The sequence below is a fragment of the Pinus tabuliformis genome, chromosome 1_2 (assembly GCF_031772625.1).
Source record: "Pinus tabuliformis cultivar Carrire ecotype Pingquan chromosome 1_2, CPIR1, whole genome shotgun sequence".
Classification (NCBI taxonomy): domain Eukaryota; kingdom Viridiplantae; phylum Streptophyta; class Pinopsida; order Pinales; family Pinaceae; genus Pinus; species Pinus tabuliformis.
Window position 1 is genome coordinate 881,044,585 of NC_142298.1, and position 7,050 is coordinate 881,051,634.

Sequence of the window (7,050 nt, forward strand, 5' to 3'; positions counted from 1 at the left end):
TTTGGAAGAAAAATAGATAGAAGAACTAGAAGGACAAAGAAAAATTATTTCTACAAAAGGAATCAAGTCAATTTAATAGTATATATTGTAGATATTTAATTGAATGGAATCATCGAAGGAAGAAGTACACTTAATTATGATGAAAACTGAGTTTCATGAACACCTTGCAATCAATTATTTAAAAGGGAATTATCAATCATAGGCGATACCCTCAGAGGGAGTTGGATGAAGACTATGATACATAAATATTCATATACATACATGGGAAAAAAGTTAAAAGATTCTTATTACCAAAATTCTTCAGAGAAGGTTAATTGGCAATCTACAAGTTTATGGAAACATCACTAAAGAGGTTTTGATCTAATAGCTGATCGGTTTAAAATTTGAAAACACTTTTGGTAGAACTATGGAAGGGTATGATTGCAGTAAGTAAGTAGAGTTTAAATATTCTCCTAGTAAATGAAAAAAAAAGGATCAAGTAAAAATGTTTTCCTCGGCTAGAATAAATGCTCAAATATTTTGAAGAAATCATATTATTAAAGAGGATCTCCAAAGGGAGAAAGAAGAAGAATTAGAAAGGAAGGATCCTACAAATTGATATTTAAGGATACATTGATTGGTTTTATAATAAGAAGAGATATTATTGATGATTGAGATATGGTATGGTTTCCTAGAAGGATACTTAGTAGATTCCTGAGTACCATAGAGGTGGAATATGTGGTGGTTGGTATAATAATTTGTGAAGAAGGATGTTTGATGAACTACTTTATGACATGATAAATTTGACTTATTAAATATTGGCAGAGAACGAGGAAGATCGAAGTGCTTTATGATTCATGATATGATGCAAGTTGAAGTCATGAAATAAAAAAAAGTCTCCGTATATGAAGTAGGTAGTCGATGTATTGATGATGTTGTTTTCTATAGGAATGGGTAACATTGAGACAATCTTAGGCTTGTGGATGTCTTGTCCCTCATTTAGAGGGAGTGAGGATCTACCCCCTAATTGAGAGAGAGGTAAGATGGACACCACATTTTCCACGTGTCATGTATTATATCCAATACTAACATTCATATGCCTAGTAAAGGCACTATTAGGGAGAATGTTCTATTGGATAAGCATTTGAGACCAATATTCTTTGAGAATTTGTAATTTGACCAGGACTAACTACGAAAAGTTAAGTACATTAACCCAAGATAAGAATAGTGATGAGAATATATATTTCCCGGTGTTAAATATTGTGAAAAGGGATTAGGAAATATTCTTGTGAGGACATGTTTGGTGAACACCCAAGTGGGGTATGTGTCTGAGAGGTGATGGTGTCCAAACTTATGCGTCCCATCCTTCTACTGTAATCTAGTGGAGAGATGGAGCTTGTTTGTCAAGGCCTTGCTACTTTGGCAATGCTCACTATGTGACGTAAATCATCATTGGTTCTTATCAATCCAGATAGTTTTTTACATGAATATTTCAACTTAAGAGTATCATGTTGTGTCATGATGAAGACCTCCCTAGTTAAGACGGAATGTTGAAAAACGTAAGTAGTATCAGTCTTCATAATGTAATAAAATGTAATTTTTATCATTGATATATTTAATATTATATTCATTATTTTCATTTTTATTTTGGTCAAAGCATGTTATTCATGATTATATAGTCAAAAGAGCCAAATAAAAATTTATTATGAATTATAGCAAATGTATTTGAGTCAATTCCCATTCAGTGTTTTGAAAGAAAAAGAAAAAGAATTTTATTTTTGAGTCAAAGTGTCAGCACAAGATGAAGTTGAACCTACTTGGACAAATCAACCTGAGAGGTGGATATTTGACCCTCCTGGACATGTATATCTAGAGTCAACTTAACCTATTGGTGACACACTCATTCATAAATTATCACATCAATTTTTGTGCAAGAACAAGAAAAAGAGTCAATTGAAGTCAAAGGAGAGAGAGTGAAGTCAAAGGAGAGCAAAAAAGCATGATTTATGGCTTAATTATGCTCCTACATGTGAAAAATTTTTGATTTTTTGAGGCTACTATAGGGCTAAAATTTTTCCTCTACTATAGGTCTGAGATTATTTGTGATTTTACTAGATCTCAGAAGGGTTTGACGAGTGTTGACTTTTGTTGACTTTGACTTGTTTAGGGAGACATGGAGGAGGGTTGATTTGGGTATTTTGTGGCAGTCTTGGTTTTAGTATTAGGTCTTTGATACCTCATTATGAATTGATTCTATAAGAGAAAGACTTTTTTGGATTTCCCCTTTGTGGGGTTTTGCCCTGGATTGGAGCCTAATTCTTGTGTTCATTGTCACTTTTTGATATTTATGTTTTGGTAATTTCTTGATGAAGAGAGTATAAAATTTAAGAAGAATAAAAAGGCATTCGCAAGTACTTATGATGCAGGAGCATCCGGACTTAGCCAACAATGTGAAAGTTTGTACACATGTGGCTAAAAAAGTTGAATTTCATTGACCTGATTGGTCAAAAGTTAGTTTTACTGAGAAGGTTGGATCTCTAAAGAAATGAGTTGTATTTCATTATTGTAATAGTTAGAAATTGTCTTATTTTAGGTTCAAAGATAAGTTGCTAGCATAGGTGTGTGGTAGAGCTAGGAATTAGAGATTTACTGTTAGATTGATTAAGAATACAGATTGAGTGGTTAAGCATAGTTAGAGTAATATTCGATTGAACAAAGGAAGAAAAAATGTAATATAGAGAGAGACAGAAGGACCGAGAGAAGGGGATCGAGTGAGCGAGAGCCAAGAATTAGCGTGTGGATTTCTGTTGAAATAGAGGTCTTTTCATATGTTGTAATCCAGCTGAGGCCGAGACTCTGTAACTTTTGTTATTATGAATAAATTGTTGCTGTGCGTGTGATTATTTATCAATCCTGTGCACATCCTCATTATGCTTTTGTTTTCTTTGTATTCGGGAGAGAATTGATGATTTCTTTGTTTTCACGCTTTGTAATAGAAAACATAGACTTAATGGAAAAAAAGCGAGCTTTGGTATTTATTTTATAGTGTTGAGCCAAATCAGATCTCAGCTTTCGATTCCCATTTGAACCAACAGAATGAACTATCCCCAACTGTTGGTTCACTATATATCGCATCACAAGTTTAATTAAGAGGAAGGTGGACCCAAGTCTTCAAGAGTAGCGATTAGCAACTCCTGAAATATCGCATCGCAATAGTGGAGTGGCATATGGTAAAGGCCCCACCCTTGAAACCTTGCGACATGCGATTGCCGATATATTGCGTCGGAGCATTTGAGTGGGTGTGATAAGGCCTTAAGCCGAGGGAAATAGCGATTGCTGATATGTGACGCGATTGGCGCAATATATCGAATCGGGACTTTTAAAAAGGGGAAACATTACATCGGTGACTTGCGAGTTGTGATTTAATTTGGACCATTGTCTCATTTAGATCGAGATCTCTAGTGAATTGTAAACCTTTCTATTTATAAAGGGGAAAAGCATTGTTTTGGCATTTTTTCCAAAGGCATTCCGGTAATAAAGGAAAAGTTTGAATTGTGAAGAAAGGGTGAACCGCAGGGTGATTGTTGAGATTTTTGAAGCCATTTTTTTTGCCTGCGTCATTTGTGGTATCAGAGCAGAAGTTAAGGTCGATTGCAGAAAAATGCCGCCAAGGAGAGGAGTTGGCATTAGTCGAGGAAGACCTGAATAAAATGCAGTTCTATTCGAAGAGATCTGGAGTCTACATACAAGAATGGAAACAATTAAGACTGCTCATAGAAGAACACCTGATGAAGGAGCTGATAGTGCTAAAGAAGAATATTCTGAGGAAGAAGAAGAGGAGGAAAATGAAACTACCAGAGTTATCAAGATGTTGGAGAAAGTAGGAGGAAAACCAAAGATGGAAATTCCCACGTATGAAGGGAGTCTCAATGCAAAAGAGCTAATGGATTGGATCAATTCATTGGACAAATATTTTGACTATGAAGAGGAAGCTGACGATAAAAAGAAGGTGAAATTTGCAGTTACCAAATTGAAGGGTCATGCAACTATTTGGTGGGATGAATTACAAACATCCAGAATGAGAAAAGGAAAGTCCAAGATCAAGCAATGGGATAAAATGGTGAGTAAAACGAAAGCTAAATTTATGCCAAAATATTATCAGTTAAATCTTTTCAAACAATTGCAGAATTTAAGGCAAAAAGGAATGTTTGTTAAAGAATATACTGAAGAGCTTTATAGATTGAGTATTAGAGCAGGACATGCAAAGGATTACATGGAGAAGGTAGCTAGATATATCAATGGCTTAAGGTATGACATCCAGGATGAGATCAGCTTGTTGAGTCTGAAGACTGTTGAAGATGCCTATCAAGCAAGTTTGAAGGCAGAAGAGAAGATATTGAGAAAATAGAATCAAAGTAATAGACGAAGAAGCTCAGTAAGAGGTAGAGGAACTACCAAACCAAGGGGACAACAACATCAGCATGAAGCATGAAGTTCAAGTAGCAGACCACCGTAGAGAGGAGAATTTAATAGAGGAAGATTTGCTCCCAAAGGAAGAGGCCGAGGAAGAGATATTTGGTGTTATACATGTGGAGAATGGGGACATGTGTCATGGGACTGTCCTTATAATAAACCAGCAAGTCAGAGGAATGTGAATGTGGCTGAGGCAAAGCCAGAACCACCTCGACTTATGGAAAAGGAAGAATCCCCTGAGGTAGGAGAATCCCTGTTATTAAGAATGACCTTGCTTAAGACAGAGAAGGAGATTGAAGAACCAGTGAAGAGGAAGAATTTATTTAGAACTACCTGTAACTCAAAACGTAAGTGTTGTAAAGTAATAATTAACAGTGGAAGCACTGAAAACCTTGTTTCTACAGAGATGGTGAAAAAGCTCAGACTAGCAAAGACAATACACCCTACTCCTTACAAAGTGTCATGGTTATAGAAAGGAAATCATATTATTGTGACAGAACAATGCAAGGTTGAGATACAAATTGGTATGTATAAAGATGTGATATTATGTGATGTAATGCCCATGGATGTATGTCATGTATTACTGGGAAGACCGTGGAAATTTGATCGAAAAGCTATTCATGATGGGAGGAGAAACATTTATACTCTAGAGAAGGATGGAACTAGACATAAATTGCTGCCATTTAAGGACGATGCAAATAAAGGAACACCTGGAAGTAGTATTATGTTGATAAGAGGAAAGGAGCCGCTACAGGAGGTAGTGGAAATGAGGAGTTGCATTTTGCTATTGTGGGAATACCAAAGGTAATTTTAACTTCCACAAACTTGGATGATTTTCCTGAAGGAGTTAAAATTATGTTATTTGATTTCGTTAATATTATTGTGGATGAGTTACCAAATGCGTTACCGTCGATCAAGAGTATTAGTCATCATATTGATCTAATACCAGGAGCAAGTTTGTCAAATAATGCAGCGTAAAGATTAACTCCTCAAGAAAACGTAGAAGTTGGAAGACAAGTGCAGGAGCTGATGGATAAGGGGCTAATTAGACAAAGTCTTAGTCCATGTGTTGTACCAACAGTACTCAGTCCAAAGAAAGGAGGAGAATGGCGTATGTGCACAGATTCCAGAGCCATCAACAAGATCACTATCAAGTATATATTTCCTTTGCCACGCATGGATGATTTAATGGATTGTTTGAGTGGATCAAAATATTTTACTAAAATAGATTTGAAGAGTGGATATCATCAAATAAGAATTCGAGAAGGCGATGAATGGAAGACTACATTTAAAACAAACAGTGGGTTGTATGAGTGGTTAGTGATGCCTTTTGGACTCACTAATGCACCTAGCACATTCATGAGATTAATGAATGAAGTATTGAAGGAATATGCATCCAAGTTTGTTATTGTTTATCTTGATGATATTCTAGTTTTTAGTAAAAGTAAAGAAGAAAATCTAGAGCATCTTAAGTTGGTTTGAAGAACTCTGTAGAAAGAGAAACTACTAATAAATCTGAAGAAATGTAGTTTTATGAAGGACGAATTAATTTACTTGGGATTTATAGTTTCTAAAGAAGGATTGAAAATGGATCTAGAGAAAGTCCAAGTAATTTGGAACTGGCCTATTCCCAGAAATATATTTGTGGTAAGGATCTTCCATGGTCTTGTGAGTTTTTATAGTAAGTTTATCAAAGGCTTTAGTCAGATTTGTGCACAAATTCTTGAAACAATTAAGGAGATCAATTAGCCATTCAAGTGGACAGAAGCAACAGACAGAAATTTTAAATTGTTGAAGAGGAAAATCACGGCGGAACCAATTTTAGCTTTGCCTCATTTTGAAAAAGTATTTCAAGTTGAAACAGATGCTAGTGGAGTTGCAGTTGGCAGAGTTCTGAGTCAGGAACAAAGACTGACAGCGTGCTTCAATGAGAAATTGAATGAAGCAAAGAAGGAATATTCTTCTTACGATAAAGAGTTTTACGCTATTGTACAAGCCTTGAAAAAATGGAGACGTTATTTGCTTCCAAAAGAATTCATCAATAACCAACCGAAACTAAACCAAAAACATGCCAGGTGGGTAGAATTTTTGCAAAGCTTTACTTTTGTGATAAAACAGAAGAGTGATAACTCAAATAAAGTCACTGATGCATTGAGCAGGGTAAGTTTTATTTTGCAAGAATTCAAAATGGGTGTTGTAGGATTTGAGGAAATGATTGAAATGTATAAAGATGATGCAGATTTCAAAGATATCTATACAATAGTTCAGAATCCAATAGTTCATAACAAAAGTCAGTGGTTGGATTATCTCATTCAAGGAGGCTTATTATTTAAAAGGAACAAGTTGTGTATTCCCAAATGTTCTATGAGGGAAAACATAATAAAGGAGAAACACAGTGGAGGATTATCCAGTCACTTTGGACAAGATAAAACCTTTGCTTAGGTGAATGCTTTTTATGATTGGCCAAAAATGGAGACTGATGTTAAGAAATTTGCTGAGAAGTGCAAGATATGTCAGCATGCTAAAGGAAGGAGCCAAAATACAGAATTGTATCAGCCATTGCCAATACCAGACTGACCGGGGGATGCAGTTAGCATG